This window comes from Numida meleagris, chromosome Z (genome assembly GCF_002078875.1).
Source record: "Numida meleagris isolate 19003 breed g44 Domestic line chromosome Z, NumMel1.0, whole genome shotgun sequence".
Lineage (NCBI taxonomy): Eukaryota > Metazoa > Chordata > Aves > Galliformes > Numididae > Numida > Numida meleagris.
Genome location: NC_034438.1, coordinates 3,990,100 through 4,005,942, shown reverse-complemented (window position 1 = coordinate 4,005,942; position 15,843 = coordinate 3,990,100). Strand labels below are relative to the sequence as shown.

At 37.0% G+C, this 15,843-nt stretch overlaps 1 long non-coding RNA gene across 1 annotated transcript; it reads left to right on the top strand.

Moving 5' to 3' along the window:
* Nucleotides 4,049–15,007, top strand: LOC110390152. The gene is made up of 2 exons (XR_002433601.1): nt 4,049–4,278; nt 9,748–15,007. It is a non-coding gene; the product is annotated as an uncharacterized LOC110390152 (long non-coding RNA).

Sequence of the window (15,843 nt, the reverse complement as noted above, 5' to 3'; positions counted from 1 at the left end):
AGCTGTGTCAGAGTGTAGTATTTTTCCTCAAAGTCATAAGGCAGTCTGAGAATTTATTGAATCAGAACTATGTTTTAACTTGAAACCAAACCATAGGTAACATGCAGACAGCTGATAGATCAGCCTAACATAACTAAAATAACACTTTCAATTGGAAATGTAATGTGCAGTACTATCAGAAGGAAAAATAGCTTGGTGAATATACTAACAAAGCAAAGCTATAATTTCTCCCACTGTGACAAAATTCCCCTGGGAATCCCTGTGCTTTTCATCATGCTCCATAACAGGAAAGTCTAACATTATAGCTATCAGTTCGTGACTGCTACATAAAGGATGCATACTTTTAAGTGCAATTTGTACATATGAAATGTAACTCCTTAAGTGATACAAATTACCTGACATTTTATTAAAGAGAACTTGATGCTTGAAAATAGACTTGTATTTACATAATTAAGACAGATGTTAACCATTGCAATTAGGTTTCTGCTATATTGTTATATTTTGTTGTTTTATGATGGTATCGGTTCAGGAAGTCTAGATGTGATATTCTTAAAATCCCAGTAAATATTCATGTCCAGGTCTTGGATGCTTTCTTTCTTTTTTGCTTCTGTTTTAAATCACATGCTAGCTCCTGCTGCACACTATGAAGTCCAGCAGGAGAAAGAAATTTCAAAATTAGGAAGGACTTGCAAGTACAGAGTTCTACTTGTCACACTGGAATTCAAAAAACAATATCTAAATACTGGACTACTACCGTATACAGAATATTGTTCATTGTTAATAGAGTGGCTCATTTTCAGGACAAGTCCAGCAAGACAAAACAACATTATCAACATCAAGACTGGTTAACAGCTTTGCTAGAAAGGTCTCACTTCTCTGCTAGTTTATCTTGGCAGGAAAAATAACCTGACACCAGTAACTAAGGGTTGTACACTCATTGCCCACTTCTTTCATTCTTAATATGCATGTATCATATCTAAAACTGCATCATGTTCAGCAGTGAGAATTAAATAGGTTTCTAGCAAATGGTCTTGGTTTTATTGATGGAGATGATCTTTGAGGAGTTAATGAGCTGCTGGTAAAGGTACGCTTTGTCTGCACAGGTCGTGTGTGCTTGTAAATAGAGAAGGCTGGACCTTTTTCACTAGAAATTGGTAACAAATGAGTTTGCTTTGTTGTGCAGCAGCAAGGGTTCATCACTAAGCTTTCTATCCCCAGGAATGTTCATTTGGAGTGTCTCATCAAAATTAAAGTTGTAAAGGAAGTAAAATAGTCACTGAAACACAGAAAATGCTTCAGCTTTTCTTCTCCCACCTGTTTGTGTTCCTGTCTCCCTGATGTCCCACAATTAAGAGGGAGAAGGAAGGATGTGATAGCAGATTTCATTGTAGCTCTGACAACACATCCAGTGCAATAGGCTGGAACATGGGAAGCGTGGGGTAAGAATGCTTGTGGTAGAACAACATGGCCTCCTGCAGAACAGCAAAGCCTGTATTTAATACGAGCACTTTTCCCACAAGGAACTTGCAAAATGATGCAGAACGCCTCTTGGCCTAGCAGGATTTCTCATTATGAAAGTTAATCATTGAAAATGTTATTAAGATAATAAATGTCTAGAAGTTGTTCATGCTGTTGCAATGATGAATGTTCTCTGAGTAAAGATGACTGTTAGGTTCTCAGGCCAACTGAAGCTGTGCATATTAGGTTGACTCATTAAAGGTTAATCAAAGACCTGGTGAGGATCAGAGGAGCAATTTCAAGGGGAGGTGCTCTGTAACTATGATGGTAGGAAGGTTTTACCCATATCTGGAAATTTTTTTTTACCCATATCTGGGGGAAATTTTGGGAGCTCAGGAACACATAAGTCAGAACAAAATTAAAACTGTATCTATTGTGTACCACATCTCAGGGGGTTTTTGCATTACCTTTGCAAAAACACTGGACTCTGATCTCGTTTCTATTATCTAGGAATAATTCTGTAACAGATAAAGTTTGAATTAATCCATGTATTTAAATATTTCCTGTGGAGATTGAAAAACTCTAATTAATTGTTTTTTCTTTTGTTTTCCATTTTGAGGTACATTATTTCTTACTTCAGTACTACACTGTATATGGAATGGTTTGATCTTGTATCCCTATTATTTAGAAAACAAGCAATTTCACACTTAAAGCCTTTTGTAAATGAATTTTACATGAGACGAGAAAGAGAACTGGATGAAATCTATTAAATCCTTCTGATGATGTGAACATTCCCCTGAATCCTTTATCATCATTAGCTATTACAGCCATGTTCATAGTGCCATTTTGATCCATTACTTAAGTATAAATTACATTCTCTCTGGCTTTTTCCATTTCCAATTCTTGCAAATCAAAGCAATTCTCCTATTTTCCAGTGGCTGAAGTTGCTTACATTTGGCCTTTGGCCTTATCAATCCTCACGAGTAACATCTTTTGGTACAGTACCTAGTCTATATTAGGCCATTATGTAACCTTTAAAATCATAGGAAAATCAGTGGATATATTGGATATGATAACTGTATTTAAGAAAAATTTACAGCATTTTATTCTAGGCATGTAATTTTTCTATCTGTTTTAGGTGTCTGGTAACCATAGACTTCATAGATACATGATGGTAGCAGAAGTCTAATTTAAGGCCTATGAATTACATTGTGATTTTTTTGTTGTCGTCGTCGTCATTGTTGAATATCTACAGAGGTAACAAAGGCTTTGAAGGCTACAAAGGTTACAGAGGCTACAAAGGCTATTAAGGCTGCAGAGACCAGCCAAAGATATCTAGGCAAACTGCAAAGTTAAGCAGAGTTAGTAGCCTTGCTTTTTCCCCTATTCAATCTGAATTTCAGGCCCAAATCACGTTTACATAGAACTATTTGGAAAACTGTTAATAGTTCTCTGATTTACTGTAATATTACAAGTATCGACGAAGGAAACATTATACATATGAGCAGTCTTTTCAGTAAATATGATGTTCTGATGAGAAAAATAAAGGTTTTCTTCTTTATTCCCTAACCAAAAATGTAGCTGTTTAAAATAATACAGATTTTACCTTCATCTGAATTATGTTGGAGATTTTTTTTGGCTTGGTTTTGCAACTTTGGACATTTCACTTAGGAAAAAAAAAAATACAGTAAAAATTTGATGCTACTAATGCCACTTCTCCAACCAGTCAGAAATCTCTCAGGAAAGGCTTCCCTTATCTGTCTCTCATTTTTGTTGTTGTTGTCTTTAACAACTAACCTGAATATAAACAACTGTTGTCCTCTCCACGCTTACAAAGCTGGACAGGTCTGAGACATCTGTAGTGCAGAAGCCAGAGCCTGAGCTAAAATAAAAGCTGGATGTGTACACAGGTTTTAGGCTAGAGCTTGTTCATAATGGAATGGCTCAGAGACTAGACAGAAAAATAGATTATAGTTAAGTCTATCTGTGTAGGTCTACCTATTGATCTACTTACTGATACATCTATACCTGCTGAGATAACTAATGGCAATAAGCTGGACTAAGAATTCAAACTCCTTTAAACCTAACTACAACAAAGTTAGCAACAGGCAGGTTTTGTTTGTAACAACTGCTGAAACAACAAATCTGATGCAAAACTTGTTGGGCAGATACACGTTTCACTGTTTGTGTTTGTGAAAATGTTGTTTGTACATGGAGAAAGAACAAATATGAAATCAGATCTTGATTTTAATAATCTATTTATTTTTGAAGGTCTTTTCCACGAAGAACAATGGAGATTCAGGAAAGACAGTACAGAGGACTGAAGCTGTAAAAAAGCAGACTGTAGTTGGAGCAGTTTGTTTATGCAAGATCTGCAATCTATACAACAGGTAAATTACAGCTTTCCATTAAAAACAAACAAACAAACAAACAAACAAAAAAACCCCACTTCAATCTTTAAACTTTAGAACCTTTTTTCTTTTTTTTTTCTCTTTCTCCCCCACTTGCATTTTTAACATTCTCTATTAAGGAGTTGTAAGAGATTATTTGTTTTTGCACCTTTGTCTCAAAGCTTGCTGAGGAACACGGACAAGTCCAGACAAGTCCTGGTCAAAGCTGGAAAAATCTTTTGTCTGAAGATTTGCAGGCCAGGGGCAAGGAGAGATAAGTAGCAGCTTAAGGGCCGGGAAGTGGTCTTTTGTGTGGGCTCATCTCGAGGGAGATAGCCATCTCAGGGTGCTGCACATGACTCTTACCAAAGTACCCAGGAATGTCACAGTGGCAGAAGAAGGTTAAAAATGGGACCTACAACCAAGAGAGGTGAGGTCTCTGACATCAGATTCCTTGTGACATGCTACCTTCTGCTGCCGGACTCGACTCTCCTGGGCCTGCTACCTGCTTGCTGCCTATTTCTCCTGGACTCCATGCTTGCTGCCTAAGGACAGCCACTCTGCTGCTGCCTTCTCCTGCGCTCCTGCTCCTGTATCGGCCTTGCATCATCGGAACGGCAAGCAATGGGACGCTGCTTGATCTTTGGTGGTGACTATCCCCGCTTCACGTCATTCTTGCTCTTTCCTATCTTTCCTATCGCCCGCTTTTCCTTCCCCATCACCCTAATTGCCTAGGATCTGTAATAAACTGGTTGGACCAACATTTGAACCGTTGTTTCTTAATCTCACCTTGGGTATACATATATCAAAGAACCTCCTCTCGCTTTGATAATCGGAGCAAGACAGGAGTCCAAGCACCAGCAATCGTAGATCAGTCCAAAGATACGCTCATATTAAATTCATGACCAAAATTTCAGTGATTCAGTAACTAGCTTCCCATAAAGTATCCCAAAGCCTGATGTTTTAGGAAATCTCCAAGTTGTTTCATTAACTTGATTTACCTTTTAACTTCATTTCATTTACTAGAGAACTCTGAAATCCAGTTATAACAGAGATCAGAATAACACAGTATGACCTGCTCTCTATGAGGGATGTGCTGAACATATCCATTGAATAAAGAATAATTCAACCAGTAGATTGCTGAAGATTATGAATTCCACACTGGTAAACATGATTTTAGCTTAATAAAAATAAATCCCCCAAAGCTGAAGAGTCTATATTGAATCAATATGAATCAATATCAGTTGGAGTTTTTGCTAGATAATCCTGACTAGGATCCTTGCCTTTGAGCTTTGAGTTTGACATAAGCAGATACAGATCTGTGGGAAAGAAAAGCAATTCACAGCTCAGACTCCCAAAGAGATTTCATTGTTGCCAAGAGAACAGATAATAGATGGTAGAACAAAACTTCACAAAACACTTGATTTCAGTTATAGGGGTAGAAAAATAATAGTAATTATCATCTAATGCCAGTGGCTTAGATTTCTGCCCAGGTGAATTAACTTTGCAATTAGCATTATAAATCAGCACTCTAACATGTTGCAGTTGTACAGATCACTGGAAGAAATTATAATTGATGGGGTGGAGTCACACTGCAACTTAAAATCTAATATAGGAACCTGGCTATCAGAGAGCTGTGGTTTTGTTAGTAATTGATGCAATCTAATCTGTGAGAGCAGGTGAAATGTGAATAAGTTAACTCCTACTCAGACAGCAGGAGATTGCACCTGACCTTAATATTCATGCCATGTGATGATAATTGCACACATCCTTGCCTTTAAAGAAGAAAAATTAAAATCAAAGGGTTTAAAATTAAATTGTGAGGAGGATCTGCTCTCTGCCATGTTACCACTGCACAATAGGGTGAACAGGAAGCAGTAGTGCTCATCCTTGCCTTTCTACTTAGTCCGATTGTCTGATTTTTGCTGAATGTTCTAGTTTGGAGCTGCCAATCATAACTCAAACCCAGAAACTGGTCATAGGCTGCTGGGGATGGCAAAATAGTGTCAGTAAGTTGTTTAAGATGTGTGGACAGAAGTGGAGTACTATGTACCTCTGCAGCCTTCAGCAGCAGTTGGCCTGGAACTTAGCAGATGACACAAGAAATGCTGCATTTACTTCTATGACTTAAGCTTGTTCCCAGTCTTTTCCAGAAAGTGAACGGAACAGAACCAAAAGATTTTCTTTTCTAAGAGCTTACAACATGCTTAAGAAGCTTATCTGCACCCATACCCTTCTAACACACCTGACAATTTTTACTCTGTTAATGAAGTTACAACTAAAGCAAAGGCCAATATTACTTTTAAAAAAATCAAGTGTTTTAGATGTAGTAACACTTTTAACAAATCCAGTACAGAATGACCTTCCATTAATTAGAGCAGCAGCTAATGTGGTCAAATTTACAGAGTAGTTCAGGACCTGAGAGGAGATGGGAACAGCTATTCCATCTGTGTTTTGGCTTCCTGAGATTTCATTGCATTAAAAGTGCATTCTTGCTTTTCTGGTTTTGGAGCTCCTGTTCTACCAACATTTCTAGTTAGTTCAGTCCATCATACAGCTTAAACTGAACTAGAACAAAGGATGGAACTTGTCTTTTCTAACTCAGGGTAACTGCACTGAAAGGCTCCAGTCCTGTCAATAACGTTGCTGGAGGACATTCATCATTTTCTAAAGAAGACCTATATACTCAACTGAATTGCATTCTTGTGTCCACTGACTTTACAAAGAATGTTTACAGGCTGAGATGTCAACACCTCCTCCTCTCCATTTTTAGCATTTTATACTTCAATTATACCCTGAAATTGCAGGGGTTTGGGGAGAAAATATTTGGGAAATCAGTCATGATGGAAGATACTTACGTCTCAAATCTGATTAGCTTGATTTTCATTAAATAAACATCAAATTCTGAATATAATGTTTAAAATGAACTCAATATTCACTAATGGACATATTTTGGCTAAAATGGCAGAATAAAATGCAGAAATTTTCCTGTTAGCTATAGAATGACTGAAGACTTTGAATCATGTTAAAAAGATTTGCTTTTGCTGCAAGTGATCCATTCTTCCTTTTTTTGGCTTCCTCCTCCCCACTTCTGTTTTCTTATTGACTCATAGAACTCTGGATGGAATGTTAGCAAATGATTCTAAGGGAGCAGTCCCACACTGGGAATTGTGCCAGATGATTGTCTAGTGTTCTCCATCTGTTCCACCCCTCGTAATGTATTTCTCACTGACTGGTTTCATTGACTTTCAATGTAAGCTGAAGGAATGGCACGGATGTGGGTGTATTTGTAAAAATGTTCCTGTGCTTTGTCATAGGGCATTTCTATTCTTCAGTGCTCTTTTCTATTTCATTCCGTCATGAAATGATATGTCAATGGAAGCCATTTCAATTCAGGCATAGATATGATGAAGACAAGATGATACCCGTGAAACTTTTCCTGGCCTTTGCACACCACACCCAGGATAGAACAAAAGAAAAGATGTTAAAGATTCTGGCAGAATTTGGAAGTTTTAATAATAGGAAATGCTGCCTTTGTATACCACACATCCGCAGCATTTTTCTCGTTCTGCAGTTCTCTCTTAACCAAGAAAGACAGCTGCTGAAATAGATTTGTAAAAATTTCATTCCTGTATTGTCTTCCTCCACTACATATTACCATAGAATTACTGGCTGTTTTGAATTAAGACAGTGGAGGTTATTAGTTTGTTATCAAATTAGTATCAGATATCTCTATTTCAATTTGACTTCCATAGGAGGAAGATATTCCTGTCTGTCATTTGCATTGTACTTGTCATTTTAATTTCTTATTGCAAAGAAAGAAGTAATCACACAGCTGAGCAGCAGTCTCCCATCCAAACTGTCCTCCTGATCACTGTTAAAGTTCACTTGCAACCCCCCTCTCTGCTTCACTTTGACATTCATAGTGCACAGCTTCATGCACTCTGCCTGGTGATAGCACTTGAGCAGCAGTCAGAAAAAAGCAAACATTTCTGTGCCTTCAGGATACAGTCAGTTTTTAATACTGCTGTCTTTTAATTCCAGCCTATTACATGCTCCCTAAATCTCAGACTTAACTTTGCCCAGTAGAAATGTTCCGAACATATTTATCATGATCTCAGTTTGATGTAATTCCTGATTTATGTGTTTATGTTCAGGCTTCTCTCAATTCTCTGCCTATTAGCTTTCATCTATCATAGTGCAGCTCTGCTCTGGATTCCCCCCAAATCTAACACTGTTAGCATTTTCCACTGAAAATAAAATGCTTTCTTCTCTCTCTCTCTCTCTCTTTTTTTTTTTTTTTTGGTTTAATCTGAAAAGCATCTAATAGCTACCTTACAGAAATATCACACGGATATTTGGAGTGCAATGATCTTATCTGATTGTGCCAGTCAGTGATTAGAGACTTCCATCTCACTTCATCTAACATTGACTCTCTCTTTTTTTTTTTTTTTTTGCTTGTTTGCTTCCTCCATCTGGACTGGTATATTGCCTTTGTTTTACATTTCAGATCTTTCTTGGAGTTTATTTACTTGAAGTAACATGCTGTGGCTGTGCATTTCTACTGTTTCCCCTGAGGAAAAAGAGTGTATAGCACTGTACTCATATTTTTCAGTTTGCTTAGGCTGTATTAAATGCGTGGGTTGTTACTTGGTATCACTGCTAGATAAAGGGAGCAAGAGTTCTGTGATGCTGTTGGAGTCCATCTACTTCCTGTACAGTGGATTTTGATGACTACAGACATTCTAAATGCTGGGCAGTAGAGGATCTCCCTCTCTGGACTGGACATTTGGTAGAAAGGAACTTGGCTGAGAAACAGTTTTCCAGTTGGGTGGCTCTGATTTATCTCAGATACTCATTGCTTCTCAGCTAGGACCTGTGGATCCCAGTAAAGAGATGGTACGTATATTCAGGAGAGTTACACTTTGTTAAGAAGAAAGAGAGAAAAAAACAATGCATTCAGTTCTTGAAACACTAAACAGCTTGTAGGTTTTGGAAGCAAAACTTTGCCATCAGGAAGTGATGCTGTGAAAATTCACACTGGGAAATCATCAAGCAAGTGCACGCTATTGAAAAGCCCTATTGCAATCTCCATGTATCTATTGATAGTTATCACTTCGATACATGATGATCTGAAAAATAAAAAGGGAAAAAGAGAAGAGCAATACATTATTTGAATAGTCTAGATTTTATAGAATTTGATAACAGTTTGTCGCATAAAATGCTTGTGGGTGGAAATCTAGTCCTGAAAGGGAACAGGAAATCTCCTGTTGATTCCATAGCAATATATCCTATGTTCCTGTATGACGGAGACATCCCACACTCGTGTGTGCTGTCCATTACTACTGAAACTGTTCATGAAAGCATGACTGTACAGCCTGGAGAGCAATTCACTCTTCATGCCATTTCAGTGACAGATCTGTCTGTTGTGTCTGTTGGCTTATGCTAGCCATGAATGTCAATGAAGAGCGTGCATCTGTCTAGAAGAAACAGGTCTGACACAACTGGCTAGTTACACAGCCCACAGAACTGTTGCCAGATGGCAGACATTGCTCCTTTCCATTCCAGTTTGGATCTGGATGCTGGGTAGGTTCAAAAATTCCAATTTAGGCACTGTTCTAGAAAGAAAACTTGGGGTTCATATTCAGGTGAGGGTTAAGGAGATGATCATGTCCGTGACAGGGAAGAAATCCGCATTTATAGAGAAACCATTTTCAGTTCCCGGATGGACCGTCTTGCGAGTCAGTAATAGGTAATGAAAATATAGAAATATGAAATAATAGCTGTATGTATACTTAGGCATAGTCTATAGTATCCTTACATGACATAAACCTCAGAGACTAAATAGAATGAAAATTTAAATGTAACTCATATCTGTTTTGTTCTTCAAATTTTATAGTGATACAACATGGAAGAATGGAAATATTCTCTGCAGATAATTTAAAGCACTGCATGTTTTGGACTGTAACTAATGAGGCACAATCATCAGAAAAGGTTTGCTTCAAATGGACGGCCAGATGTTCAAGTGCTTCTCTAAAGCTTGTCCAAAAATCTGATCTGGGAGAGAGGGCTTTGTGTTCTGTTTTTGTTTTCTTTTGGATGTGTGTTTTTGTTTCTACAGTTTTGGTGCCATTTTGCAATACGTGTGTATTATATTTGCTCAGTTGATGTGAGAATGGATTGGAAATGACTTTTAGCTCTTATTTTAAGGCCATTTCCACAAAGAATCTAGAACCAATGGAAAACTTATAAAATATTGAATGGAAATTTTTCCCCAAATTTATATTTCAGAACTTTCACAAGCTTTTCAGGAATTCTGTCATAAATGCAAACATGCTTAACCATTTCCATTTTTAAAGTAATTATTATTTTTCATTTCAATAGCACATAAAAGGTACAAAAGATCATGTTATTTTGTTATCCGTGATTAATTAATCTAATTAAAACTGAGAATACAAGGAGGGCACAGTTATAGAAAGAAAGAACAAAGGAAAATATGAATAAATTATTAACGTAGTATCAAATCTGAATTTCTATGCTATGGAAAATCTCAGAACCCAGGATAGAGGCTATAGTATTAATTTTTGTTGTGGAACAACAAAAAAGAAGAAGAAGAAACTTGACTTGATAACACTGAAACATTTTGGAGTGACTTTTTCAACTAAAATTATATGTTTCCAGCATTATTGAAACAAACTGCTTTGTTTCAGCATGTTGAATCAAATAGAAATGTTTGAATTCTATATTAAGGAGCATTTTCTTAGGATGGTAAAGAGACTCTGGAGTTCCGTGAGGTTAAAATGGTAATAAAAATTTTGTTTGCTGTTACACCACGCAACTGAAACATAGATTTTGAGATAACAGTCTGAATATTTATAGAAGGCCCCTGTTGTCTAACAGGGGTAGGATAAGAAATCATAGGCCATGTAGTAATACACACTGAAGGCAGACAGGAGTGAATGTCTTCCTGAAGTTCCCTTCACGATATCCTTTACTTGCTATTAATTCTAGTTTGTTCCCTTTGCAAAAGGCAATAATAAAATCTTTTGAAGTTTTTGTTGAAGAAGGAAATAAAAATGAATGGTATAGATAACATGCAAAGAAAAGCATTAGAAGTTTTTAACATTATCTCTATTTCCCTCTGAAATGTCAAGACATTTAAAAAGAACTTCTGTTATTTTATAGATTTTAAATAGGAAAAACAAACAACAACAACAACAAAACCAAACAAAACCAAAACAAACAACAACGAAACACTATGACCAAACCCTCAGACTCCCATCTCTCTAAATGTCTTTGCTCCTCATGGACTTCTTCAAACAGGTCTGAAGCATGGAGATCCTTTCAGTCTCGTAGAAGGCGCAGTTAAGATCAGGGTTCTAGATGCTCAGCAGAACTGCTCATGGTGGACTTTGGTGATTGAGGTCGTACATGTACGATCCAGCTGACTACAAGCTTTGAAGCAACCTGAAGGGTGACCAAAGCAGTATAAATTCTCAAGACCTCATCCAGAGAACTATGGGCTCCGCACACAAGCTTTTAAAAAGACTTAAAGATCTGATACATCTGTATTAATTTGGGGTTTATAGGTCATGGCTAACGTGTCAAGCTCATAGAACTGTGGCAGCAAATGCACTCCTGGGTGCTACTTTGAAGGCAAAAGAAGGAAAGAAAATTCTTATCCTTCCCTGAGAATGATTTCTCAGGGAAAATAAAAAACCTCAGAATAGTCACGATGACGAGAGGATTTCTCATCTGAAGAGAAATTAGCCAAAGTTTATAGTGATGGCAACTTCACAGAGTATTCTTTGATCTGTTTTGATTCTGAGGTCTTGAAATGGTGAAACTGGAGATGTGGTATGATATGTTACATACTCCAGTCTGGGGAAATCAGTGTTTTCACACTTACGTTAAACCTATCTGTTTAAGCAGTCCAAGAGCCTACTACATATTCTATCAGATGAATAGAGGAGAGCTAAGGTCTCCAGTGCCTTAATTCACACAGAATTATCTGGAGACTTTTGCATATGTATTGAGATAGATATCTTTTGTATTTATAACAGAATATCTGCTAGAATATCCATGATATTCCTATCACCTTGGACAACCTGAAGCTATATTTCCTGTACACAGGAAAAAAACAGGTGGATGTCTGACATTCCTATACCCTCATTGCTTATAAGGTCATGCCTTTTCTGAGGTACTACGGCACCAGAAGTTACCCTAAAACAAACTATTTCCTTTTAGTGAAGCATGAAAGAAATTTCACCAGAAGAGGTTCTGGAATACTTAACCTTAATGACTCAAAAAAGATCAGACATGAGAGCTGTAGCAGGATTTCTACTGCAACTCTCAAGCCTTAAACAATTATATGAACCTTTAAAATAGGATCTTCTCTCAGAAAAACAACAACAACAACAAAACCGCATTCTAAAAGTGGGGATACATCCTATATTTGAACTTGATCTCCTGCCTCTCAAGTAAGAAAAAAGGAAGAATGTATCAACATTATAAAAACTGGGATTTGCACACAGCATTAACTGCCTATTCCTAGATGAGTCTGTGGAAATCATGTTTTATTCCAGAAATCCAATGTTATAAAAATGGACTTAGTCAGAAAATTCTCAATGTATGAATGACACACTTTCTAAAGAAGAAAAAATGAGAATGTATGCTTGCTTGCTTCCTGCCTTTCCTTCTTCCTTCCTTCCTTCCTTTCTTTCTTTCTTTCTTTTTTAAAGAGTTTGCTGAACACTATGCCACTGGGAGTGTCCTTCCACTGGGGAACCTAGAAAATGTTCACAAATGAATAGATATTAAAAAAGCAAAGAAACTTCAATGCATCAGAATATAGCAAATATTTGAACAGTGAAGTGAATTAAATGCCAGATGGAGAATTTATGACAGTGTAAAAGATCCCCTGTAGAAACCAGTAATATTTTATCATCCAGAAAAAGCATGGTCTGGCTTTCTATCCACTAATAAAAGCCCAGGTTGACCTTCCAGTTTATTTATATGTGTTTTTTCTAGAACATCTGGTTACTTCTATATGAGCAGGAAGCAAAATCAGACTCATAAAGTTGTTAACACTCATCATTAAGATCTACTGCAGAGTTCAAGTGACGTAAAGTAAATTAATTAATATGCTATATTTTCTGGTGCACCACATTCTGATACATGAGGTAAACTTTTATGCCTGCTGTTATGAGCAGATTTCTGTTGGTAACATGATCTCAGATAGAAGTATGTAGAGTGAAATCAGGTATTAGCTAAGGTAAACTCTTAGTTTCCTCTGCCAGACCCAGGAAAACAGGAAGGAGAATGAATCCTACCTACGTATGACTTGCACAAATGGGGTCTAGCTCTATTTTACCCCACTTTAGACAAAAAGCAACAAATGCTTTCAAAGAATCTAAGTAAATGGAAACAAACAAACAGAACACACAAACAAACAAACAAAAAAAGACAAAATGCCAGTCAAAACAAAACAACAACAACAACAAAACGAACAAAAACAACAGAAAATCTTAATCCCAGCAGGAAATTTTGCCTCTTCTACTTAAGTGTTTGTGAGCATAGATACAAAGTCTAGCACGTGTCTCTCGCAGAATCATATCCAGTGTTGTAAAACGTTTCTTTCATATATACAATTCAGTTGAACAAGTGACCTGCCATCCTTCAGACTGGCAAAGGAATAAAAATGATGTATGTTTTCATTTATTTTCCTTTCCCAGTTTGGCATTGAATTCAGCCCTGGATTCCTTTCCCAAAATAATCCATGCATCTTTGAAGAAAAAAAGGGAAACTCAGGTGTCTACTGTCTTTCAAGCATAATTTTAGAGTACTCTGCTTGGCCTTTGGCTGCTGCTTCAAAAGCCAGCAGACCAGCAGATCCTGTGTTGTTTGCTGACCTCCTGAGGATGTCTTGGACGACCTTGTATGTCTAGAATATATCAGATGTTTGCCACTCCTGAGATCTCTCTGAATGTGTCTAATAAGAGAAGTTACTCAAACCATTTAGGCTTCTTCTTTCCTCAGTTACCCAACATGGAACTGAGGATAATTTCCTGAGATTTTCTCTGTACAAAATCAAAAATATATTGTTTTCGATTATTATTGCTCAACAGAAAAAAAACAAATTTATTGTATTCTATTTTACATACAACTTCTAAGAATTGATTATAGATCTTTTTCTCTCTGTTTTGCTTGTTTGCTTTCCTACTGTTTGCTGATGGATGAAGTTCTATTTAGGGTCTGATTTTATGAGAATTTGTACTTTTTAATACAAAGGCTAAGTATGGTCTACTGGCTTCTGTGTGACTGCAGAGCTCTGATGGCACACAGTAAATAGTAGTTTCTTATCATTTCTGATCTATCACGAGGTGGAAAATTGCAGGTTTTTAGTTATTTGGTAATGCATTAGCTGTTTCCACAGTTCCAGCTGGAATGGGTAAAATGAGTGCATAAAAGCTGTCACATAGTCATTTTGGATAACAAAGCGAAACAGAAATATTTTTGTGTGAAAATGAGGCAGCCATACTGGAGAATATGAGCAAAATGGAGGGAACTGAACACAAGACTCTCATCCTTAATCACTCGCTAGAGTTAGCAAAGTGGCAATTATTTGCAACAGGAAGCAAAACTGCATAATCAACAAAGTTGGACACATTTCAGTGAAAATCAAAGCAAAAGCCAATTTCTGAAAACACTGTGCAAGTCCATAAAGTCTGTATATATATTACGTAGTTTAGAAAAATACATGTGTTTGGATTTGTCATGGGTTCAAAATAAAGTACAGTTGGTGGTTTTTGTATATTTTACAAGTACTTTATTGTCTAATGAAAATTGGAGCATAATGTTACTTTATTCTAAGCCTGTCCCAGCTCAGTATGTGTGTGTAATGCTTCAGGACAATCTAGTACATTCACTGGTGTCTGCCCACTGCTGTAGCCAAAGGTCTCACTACATATTGAAGGGATCATGATACATAGGAGACCTTGCTGCACAGACCTTCTGCCAAGGAAATTTATTTGGGGAAAACTATGCAAAATTTTTGAAACTCTCAGAGTAAAATCTAGCTGGCAGTTTTTGTAACTCATTAGGAGAACATTTAAAAGGCTGTATCAGTAAGAACTGAATAAAAGACCAGTCTTTCTTGATCTTGTGTTGAGTTTCTTTCTCTCTCTCTCTTTCTTTTTTTTAAATAACAATGCTCATCTCTGGTGAATTATTTCAAGATTAATATAGAGAGGTTATTCAGCCACAGTTTAACATTATTGACTGTGTAATTAGATGAGGCATTGCTGGTTGACCACTATGTATTGCTATTTGCATTGCTGTTTGCAGTTTATAAAGATGCTGAATGGGAAACTCAATAATCAGCAGCAAATGTAATTTTCTATATGTTAGAAGAATGGGGGAAGTGACACAAAAAAATGAAGCAAAGAAAGAAAGAAAGAGAAAGAAAGGAAGAAAGGAATACAGAAAGGAAGGAAGGAAGGAAGAAAGGAAGGAAGAAAAACAGAAAGGAAGAAAGAAAGAAGAAGGAAAAAAAAAAGGAAGAAAGAAAAAGAGAACAATTAGGCCAGGCTTTAATGGATTTCTTTGGCAGCCTCCCTCACTTTGCCTTTCCAAATGTGCAGAGCTGACACATACCTCCACAGCCACGTGGCCCTCTCCCAAGTCCCTGAAGTCCCAGTATTGCCAGATGCTGCTGCTGAGTCAGTGACAGGCTCTCACTTCTATGTGAAAGCCAAGGGGCCAACTTACAGTTCCAAACCTTCCTTTTCCAGGTCACAGCTTCTTTCAGGAATTGAAATCTTCCTCTGGGTTTCAGCAGTTGATGTTCCTGACAAGATCACTTCTACTGGGAATAAAAGACCACACTTTCTTAGCAGTCATTTTTACAAGAATATACTTTCAAAATACTCCTGTATTCTCCTTATCTTTTTCTGCAGATATCTATTTCATCTCCTTTTGCTAGAAACTCCAGTCC